Source organism: Corvus kubaryi, unplaced genomic scaffold (assembly GCF_017639235.1).
Source record: "Corvus kubaryi isolate FWS band 111438036 unplaced genomic scaffold, C.kubaryi_AGA036_p1.0 36284, whole genome shotgun sequence".
Taxonomy (NCBI): Eukaryota; Metazoa; Chordata; class Aves; order Passeriformes; family Corvidae; genus Corvus; species Corvus kubaryi.
Window position 1 is genome coordinate 3700 of NW_024580840.1, and position 9800 is coordinate 13499.

The following is a 9800-nucleotide window of genomic DNA, read 5'->3' on the forward strand; positions in this document are numbered from 1 at the left end:
GCTTCTGTGGTTTCCTTCCTGGGGAAAAGAACCGTTCCTCTTGTCCGGGCACTCTTGGCCTCGAGCACCTGACCACTGTATAGGGACAAAGGAGCTCTGTGCTCTGTGGAGTGGAGACTGAGGAGAGCAGAGGAGAGCCCTGGGAGGGACTGAAGGGAGGTTTCAGAGATGGTGGATCCTTCTGGCACTGTAGAGAACAGCCAGAGAAAGAGAAAATGAATGTGAAGGGCAGCTGGGGAGGCCCAGAGTGGACACCAGGAGGAAGGAATTTCCCTCCCAGGCAGGACTGGGGTGCAACACGTCCCCCAGAAGGAGTCTGGAGCAGCCCAAGGCTTTGTGTGCCAAGGCAGAGCCAGGCAGGACGCAGAGCTGCCAGCAAAGGAAGGGGCCAGCCAGGTGGGGCAGCCGGGGGGGATGAGGACAGCCTGCAGGGACAGAGGCACAGGGCAGGGACACCGTGGGACAGCCTGGGCTGGAGAGGGCAGAGGGATGGGCAGCAGCTGCAAGGCCCTGACAGAGCCAACTTGTGCAGCCCTTTGGCCACGGCTGCTGGCCCTGGCCCTGAGGCCAGGAGGGGACAAGTGACCCCTGCAGCCCTGGGGCCTCAGTGCCTCCTTGTCCCTGCCCAGCAGCTTGGCAGGGGCCACCCCTTGGTGCTGCCCTGGGCACTGCCCATCCCCACATCCCAGTGCCCCGGGAAGAGCCCTGAGCACTGAGGGAGGGACAGGATCTGCCTTGCCAGGGGCTGGGGCTCAGGCCTTGGCCCTTTGCACTCATGGAACACAGCCAGGTTCGCTCAGCACCAGAGACACCTTTCCCTTGCTTGTCCCCACCTGCCATCGCTGCCTCCAGAGTTCTGCTCTCACTGGAACCTGGGCACACTTTCACATGAGTCGTGTCCTGATGGGACCCATTAAAAGTCAAAGAAACTTTGGACTTTGAATCTTTGAGTTCTTGAGAAGTTTTTTGAAGACACTCTGAGGGACTGAGTCTGATGTGAACAACACCAAAGCCCCGAGAGGGTCATTAAAGTCCTTGTGCTGCTGCTGTGCTGCTGAGCTGGGCCGGGCTCCTGGCACAGAGGGAACTCTCAAGCTTCTGGCAACCAAGGAGAGCTTCAAAGAGGCAGCTCTGCTGAGGAGCAGCTCCTCTGCCAGCCCAGCAGGGCTGAGGGCACTGCCTGCAGGTACCTGGGAGTGATGCCATGAAGATTTTTGCCTTTTCTTTTATACCCCTGTTATATCTTTTTACAACTTCTGTACTCCTAGTGCTTTTTGCCTACATTCTTAGACTTGTTTGTCAAGCTAAGAGACTAAACATTTTAGAAGCTTTGGAGCTAGGGATCAGTGTGCCCCAGACCCCAAGGTCCTCTCCAGAACACATTCTGTAAACCAAGATAGAACCATCCAAGGGAAGGTTCCTTGGGGAGGGGGGCTCACTTGAGTCTCTCATTGGGAAATCTTTGATAGATATGCTAATTAGTAAAACCTAGCATGTTATACCCAATGTTGGGGGGGAGGAGAGAGAGACAGAGATAGATTCGGCGGAGTGCATCTCGATGCATATGACCTAGACGTGTACACCTAAGGATACTTAAAAGAAATACCAAGGTAAAATCCATTTTCCCCTTCTAACCATGTATGACTCTTGATTTTAAGACCAGGAAAAGGCATCAGTTGCTGGCGACCACGAAGGGACCCTAAAGACCTTGAAACTCGCAGTCTTGGGTTGGGACACATCTTGCTTTGCCCCTCTCTTTGCCGGCAAATTACAGAGGGGCTGGAGCAACAATCTAAGACTGTGACCAGGATTTTAGGACCAAGCATGGAAAGGCAGAAGCACGGAAAGAGGTGAGTGAAAAGGGGATCTGAGGCTGTGCTAGCACTAGGAAAGGAGATCTCCGAGGGGGTTGGAAAGGTTGGGGGCATAAAAGCCCACAAAAGGGGAAAGCTTAAACTTTTCCCCAGCAAACTGTGGAAAGGAGGGGACGCCCTCCGTGGAGTCCACAGGAGCCCAGAGGCTGCACCCTACGCAGGTGCAGGAGTGGCTCAGAGGTTGGTTGGTTGGTTGGTTGGTTGGGATGTTGGGAGTTGTGGGCTCGAATCCTGTTGAGACCAGATTTTCGCGCACGTGCATTTACTGCTTGCTAAAACTAGTTGCTTTTTAGTGTTTTAAAGTGCTGTTTTGAAGTGTTTGTGTAGTAACCTAGATAAACTGCCTGGGAAATTGGAATTCCAAGGCCAGATTGCAGGCTGAATTCCAGAGTTAAGAGCTTTCTTCTAGCAGAGTCTTCCTTTCTGTGAGCAAACATGGGCGGTGTGAATGAAAAAATCCCTCCTAACAGCCCATTAGAGCTGATAATAAAACATTGGAGATGGCTGACAGGGCGAAAAACTACTTTGGACACCCGAGAATTGATCAGACTGTCCACACGGGTTTGGCCGACTTTAAAATTAAGTCAAGGAAATTGGCCTCACTATGGGAGTTTAGAAAACAACATCATTAATGACCTGATGGTAGAATTGAGATCATTACGTAGGTTTGATGAACTAAGGTATGCAGAACTTTTTACGATGTATTTGAACAGGGAAGAAGCATATGTGGTAGACAAAAGTAATATGGAAATGACTTTAAGGAAGAGAAAGGGAAAGAAAAAGCCGCAGCAAGCTGACTCGTATACTAATACGGACAGAGAAATTAATATGATAGATACAGATATGGTAGCACCAGCTTTGCGCAATGAGGGGGGTCTCCCCCCCGTTCAACCGCCAGGGCAGCCCGCACAAGGGGGGAATGGGGGAGCAGTGGCTCCCCCACCACCGCCGCCACCGACTCCACCGTCGGGGCAGCCTGCACAGGAGAGAGATGGGGGAGCGGTGGCTCCGCCGCCACGGCCTCCGCTGCCTCCGCTGTCCCTGCCGCTGTCTGAGCGGGGGCAGGGGAGGGAGCAGGCGGCCAGCCCCAAGCCGGAGGAGCGGCGCTGGGCCCCCCCATCCCCAGTCTTGTCAGGGGCGGAGGGCGGGCGAGGAGGTAGGGGAGATGCGGATTGGCCACCGCCCCCTGACTTTTCCAGAGGCAGGGAAGGGGTGGATTGGCCACTGCCCCCTGACTGCCCCAGAGGCGGAGAAGGGGTGGATTGGCCACTGCCCCCTGACTGCCCCACAGGCGGAGAAGGGGTGGATTTGCCACCGCCCCCTGACCGGTCCAGAGGCAGAGACGGGGAAGGGGGAGGGGAAGGGGCAGGCTGGCCGCCTTTCCCCGAGTACCCTGAACACAGAAGTGAAGGTAGAAATGGACACGGGCAATTGCAGCGGCATTCCCCAATACAGAAAACCGCAAGTTTCCGAGCCAGAGACAGGAGGAGCCGCTCGCTCTCCCCACCCTGCGGCACAGGCAGTGTTAAAGCTGAGGGCAGATGGGATGGCCCCGACCCAGGCGGCTCTTACAGAGCTAGGGATGGGAGAACCTGCTTGCAGCCCCTGCCTCCCTACCCCTCCACTGCCGCAAAGAGCGAGACAGTTCCTGATCAACATTTGTCTGGAACAAGTTTTAAAACCAATGAACAAATTTCAATTAAAAGCGAATAGGATGATTTTGATACAGATGGTTCTCACGGGAAGGGAGGTAGAAGGAGGGGCAGGATAGCCCGAGAAGCTATGAGAGCAGTCAGTCCTGTCGCTAAACACACAAGGTCCAAAACAGATAAAGGGGGGGAGGAAGAACTTGTATTAGAAGCACCTCTGAGACAGGCTGTGGGAAATCAAGGAGTCATTTATATAAAAGTACCATTTTCTCTCGGAAAATTACAGCAGTGGAAAAACTCAATTGGGAAGTACAGGGACAACCCAGAGAGAGTAGCTATGCGTGTAGAAATAGCCATAAAATCCCAAAACCCAGATTGGGGTGATCTAAATGTTATGCTAGGTGAATTATTGGATAAAACAGAGAGAGAAATGGTCAAAAAGCTGCTATATCTGCTATAGAAACTCAAATTGCAACTGGGAGTCTTCAAAGGTCAGTTAATGATATCTACCCCCTAGCGAACCCTAACTGGGATCCTAATGTCCCGAACAGATGGAAAAGCTGAAGTGATACCAAAAATGGGTGGTTGTTGAGTTAAAATGTGCCGTTCCTAAAGCAGTGAATTAGGCTAGGTTATATGAAATCAAACAAAATCCAAATGAAACCCCCACAGAGTTTCTAAATAGGCTTAAAGAGGCTGCACAAAAATACACTACCTTAGACCCTGACTCACCTGAGCAGCAGATCCACCTGGCTTACCTGTTTATAGGTCAATCTGCTAATGACATAAAGAAAAAGCTGCAAGAGATAGATGGGCCACCGGACATAAGTAAATTGTTGACTGTAGCCTGGAAGGTACACCAGAACAGGGACTTAGTAGACAAACATCATAAACCCCACTACAAGAGGTATGATAAGGAAAAGTCATCTGAGACATCAAAAAGGGGTCCCCCTTTTCCCCTATCTGAGGACCAATGCGCAATTTGCAAAAAAACGGGGGCACTGGAAAAATGAGTGTCCATCGCGAGCAGAAAAGAAGCCCCCAGTTTCAGAACTAACTGTAAATACGGACTGACGGGGACCGAAGGTAACTACTCCAGCAGAGCCTTTGGTTGTAGCTAAGCTGGGAAATGATGATGTTGAATTTCTGGTTGATACAGGGGCAACATATTCTGTGTTAAATACTTTAAAAGGTAAACTGAGTCAAGACACTGTGGATGTGATTGGAGCTACAGGGGTAAGTGAAACAAGGCCTTTTTTCCAACCTTTAACATTTAAATTGGGAAAACACTGGGTCACTCACCAGTTCCTGTATATGCCAAATTCCCCAATGCCATTGTTAGGCAGAGATTTATTGGAAAAATTGAAAGCAGAAATTAAGTTTTCAAAGGAAGGAGGAGTGAAAGTTATAATCCCAGAACCTAAAATTATCGAAGCAGCTGCTATACTTGTACAGGAATGCCGTGGAAAAATTCCCAAAGAAGTTGAAGAGGCTGTCATTCAAATAGTGTGGGCCAATGATTCTCCTGGGAAATCCAAAAAAGCTGAACCTGTGAGTATCACACTCAAAGCAGGGGCTACACCAGTAAGACAAAGACAATATCCTCTGAAATTAAAAGCTCGTAAGGGATTGGTACCTGTGATTGAAAAGTTTCTCAAATTTGGGTTGTTAGTAGAATGTGAATCCAGGTACAACACACCAATCTTGCCAGTAAAGAAAGCTGATGGTAAAAGCTACAGGTTGGTACAGGATTTGAGGGAAATCAACAAGATAACAGAGGACACACACCCAGTGGTAGCGAATCCTTACACACTTTTGACAACACTAACAAATGAATTAGGGTGGTTCACTGTTTTAGATCTCAAGGATGCCTTTTTCTGCATTCCTGTGCATAAGAATAGCCAAGAACTCTTTGCTTTTGAGTGGGAGAATCCAGAAACAGGGAGGAAGACCCAGCTCACCTGGACAGTTTTACCACAAGGATTCAAAAACAGCCCGACCATATTTGGAAACCAGCTGGCAAAGGAGCTTGAGGACTGGAGGAAACAAGAACCAGGAGGAGCAGTGCTCCAGTATGTTGATGACATTTTGATAGCGGCCAAGACACAAGATGACTGCATCGAGCTCACTATAAGTCTGTTGAACTTTTTGGGCCAAAGTGGGTATTGAGTCTCGAAAGAGAAGGCACAGGTTGCCAGGGAAACAGTGGTATACCTGGGCCTGGAAATTTTCTGTAGACATCGACAACTCAGCAGAGAACAGAAAGAAACCATCTGTCGACTTCCAGAGCCCCATACCGTAAGGGAGTTGCAGGCCTTCCTGGGAATGGTAGGTTGGTGTCGCCTGTGGATATCCAACTACGGTATACTGGTGAGACCTTTATATGAGGTCCTTAAAGCAGCTGAAAAAGGGACAATTATGTAGACAAAGAATGCCAGAGCTGCATTTAAACAGCTGAAACATTCCTTGATGTCAGCCCCAGCTCGGGGGCTGCCGGACTTGACTAAACCTTTTGAACTCTTTACACATGAGCGACTGAATGTTGCTCTGGGGGTACTGGCACAGCACCTTGGAGACCAGCGAAGAGCTGTGGCCTATTTCTCAAAACAACTAGACAATGTAGCCCAGGGTTGGCCAGGAAGCTTGAAAGCTGTGGCAGCAACAGTCCGTCTGATACAGGAGGCCCGTAAATTCACCCTTGGGCAGCACATTGTCGTGTATGTACCCCATGCAGTGATAAATGTGCTGGAGCAAAAGGGGGGACACTGGCTCTCCCCTAGCAGGATGTTCAAAAACCAATCTGTGTTGTTGGAACAGGATGATGTTACTCTAAAGACAACTTCTGTGGTAAACCCTGCGATGTTTTTATCATCCACATTACTTGACAGTGTGCCTGAGCATGATTGTTTGCAGACAATAGAGGAAACTTATTCCAGCAGACCAGACCTGAAAGATGTTCCTTTGAAAGATCCAGACTGGGAATTGTACACTGATGGGAGCAGCTTCATGAGAAACGGTAGGAGGATGACTGGTTACGCCGTAACCACCTCAGATAAAATCATTGAGGCAAAAGCCTTGCCTCCAGATGTATCATCACAGAAAGCTGAACTCATTGCACTAACGAGAGCTCTAGAACTGAGTGAAGAGAAGAAAGTGAACATATGGACTGATTCCAAATATGCCTTCAGTGTTGTTCATGCCCATGGAGCTATTTGGAAGGAACATAGCCTGCTGACTGCTCAAGGTAATGAAGTTAAGCATGCTAAACAAATTCTTGCACTTTTACAGAGCATTTGGAAGCCTACAGAAGTGGCTATCATGCATTGCAAGGGTCATCAAAAAGGGAAAACAGCCCCCGAACTGGGAAATCGTTTTGCTGACGAAACTGCCAGGGGGATTGCAGAAAAAGGCATTTTTGCAGTGGTACCACAGAAGGAGATAGATTTGTCATCATTTACCCCAAAATATGATCAGAGGGATCACAAATCAATTGAGTTCCTTAAGTCTGAAATCAAAGAAGGTGGGTGGGCTGTTACCCCAGTAGGACAAGTCATAGTTCCACCCCTGATCCTTCTGGAAATAGCCCAACGAGAGCATGAAAGTACCCATTGGGGAACAGAAAATCTTTTAAACATTTGAAGAAAGTAGTAATAGGGCGAAGAATGACTGATACTGTACAATCTGTAACAAGCAAGTGTGAAACCTGCTGTAAAAACAACCCTGACAGAAGCAAGAGAGTTGTGTTAAGAGTGACAAAGACAGGAGATCTCCCAGGAGATTATTGGCAAATAGATTTTGCTGAGGGATGCAGGTATATACTGGTACTGGTTGACACCTTCAGTGGATGGCCTGAGGCTTTCCCCTGTCGCACCAACACAGCAAAAGAAGTAGTGAAAGCTTTGCTCGACCATATAATACCAAGATTTGGGGTTCCTTTGGGAATGTCATCAGATAGGGGACCACATTTTGTTGCAACAGTGGTTGGGGAAGTTAGCAGGATTTTAGGACTTACCTGGGACCTGCACACACCATACAGGCCCCAGGCAAGTGGCAAAGTTGAATGCATGAATGGGACCCTCAAAACCCAGATGTGCAAGATTTGTCAAGAGACATCCATGACATGGGTTCAAGCCCTGCCTATAGCCTTGCTAAGAGTCCGCATACAGCCAAGGCGAAGGGACAACATCAGTCCCTATGAAATATTATATGGCAGGCCATACCAGGTTCCACATATCCCAGGGGAAATTCATATGAGAGGTAAAAATGATTTGCAAAAATATTTAATGGCTCTGAGTTCCACTTTGCAGAAGCTCCAGGGATTCGTTGTGTTATCCAAACCAATAGGATTGGACACAGCTGCTCATCCGTTCCAGCCTGGAGACTGGGTCTACATCAAGTGGTGGGACAGTGACCCCTTGCAAGCCAAGTGGAAGGGACCATTCCAAGTTTTGCTGACCACTTTTACTGTGGTCAAGGTTGCTGGCAAAGGACCGTGGATTCACTACTCCAGGGTGAAGAAAGCTTCTGCTCCCGAAATCACCAAGAAGACAGAGACTGATACAAATCAGAAAGATGCAGTTTAAACTGTTTTTTACATGTTTGCTGTTTGCCCAACTGGTAACCATGATTCAGGGTTCACCCCATGATTTACATAAGACTGTGGTCCAAAACGTGTCCAAAATTCTTAATAAAAGCGATTGCTAAATCTGTACTCAGTTACCGCCCCTAGATGGGAAGTGTCACTGGCCATTGATTAGCATTTTAATAGAAGAATTAAGAAAGACTTGGATGAAATTTGGAAGAGAACTCAAATTCTACATGAAGTAGCTTCTAGAAATAACACCTTAAAATTTGATCATATTTTTGATACCCTCACCTCATGGTTACCAAACTGGGCCTGGGTAAAAGAAATATTCATAATAGTTGTAATAGTAGTTATTATCTGTGTAATTTCCTGTGGAGCAGCCAGTTGTGTAAACCGGTTCTGCGGGTAAAAAATAGAGTAGAGTAAAAACTAGAAGGATAGAGGTTTGTTAGTCTCTAAAAGGGGGGAAATGATGCCATGAAGATTTTTGCCTTTTCTTTTATACCCCTGTTATACTTTTTTACAACGTCTGTATTCCTAGTGCTTTTTGCTTACATTCTTGGACTTGTTTGTCAAGCTAAGAGACTAAACATTTTAGAAGCTTTGGATCTAGGGATCAGTGTGCCCCAGACCCCAAGGTCCTCTCCAGAACACATTCTGTAAACCAAGATAGAACCATCCAGGGGAAGGTTCCTTGGGGAGGGGGGCTCACTTGAGTCTCTCATTGGGGAATCTACGATAGATATGCTAATTAGTAAAACCTAGCATGTTATACCCAATGTTGGGGGGGAGGGAAACACAGACAGAGCCAGAGATAGATTCGGCAGAGTGCATCTCGATGCATATGACCTAGACGTGTATACCTAAGGATCCTTAAAATAAATACCAAGCTAAAATCCATTTTCCACTTCTAACCATGTGTGCCTCTTGATTTTCAGACCAGGAAAAGGCATCAGCACATCTCTCAGTCTGAACTGCAGCTGGAGATGCTTCACTTCCGCCAAGGACTCTGCCACCTGGAGAGAAGGATGCGCTCGATGGAGTTGAGAAAGAAAGTGCCTATCACTAGCTTGTTTCCTCTAGTTCCTAGACAGCAAAGGGGCTACGAAAGCCACCAGTGGCTTTTTGTTCTAGGACTTTTTCTTGACAAGCAGCTGCTGGATGTTTGGAAGGGGGTTTGGCATATGCAAAAATGAGAGGATAAGATGGTACACTGAGCTTGAGAGAAGAAGCATATCTTCAGGGATTTGGATGCATTTCAGAGGGTGTGAGTTCCATGCTGAGCAGCTGATGGCACAGAAAAGGTTCTAAAGAAAGAGGCCATGCTGGAACTGCCTTTTCTTTTGCAGCCTAGAAACTGCACAGCCAACAGCAAAAACGATTCCTCCTCCCTCCCTGCTACATGCAGGATCACATTCCTTTATGTCTCCAAGAGGCAGGGTGCACAGCCGAGCTCTTCCACCGACTGCTCGCACACGACTGGGGCCGTGCCAGCCAAGCGCTTGGCTTTTTCCTGGGCACTGTCAGCGCTCATGGAAACAAGCACACGATAGCGCTGCCCACTTGCAGAAGAAGGAATCACTGCGAGCCCAGCTCGAAAGCAGCCCAAGGGCAGAGGCAACTTGGAAACTTCCCTGCTCTCAAATCAACGGTGTCAGGACAAAAAGATTTCCCTCATCTTCCCCTTGCAAG

The 9800-nt window shown here is 48.2% G+C and overlaps 1 long non-coding RNA gene across 1 annotated transcript; it reads left to right on the forward strand.

Moving 5' to 3' along the window:
- Window positions 1-1633: 1633 nt before the first annotated feature.
- On the forward strand, window positions 1634-9071 carry LOC121660485. The gene is made up of 2 exons (XR_006014679.1): window positions 1634-1850; window positions 7831-9071. It is a non-coding gene; the product is annotated as an uncharacterized LOC121660485 (long non-coding RNA).
- Window positions 9072-9800: the final 729 nt, after the last annotated feature.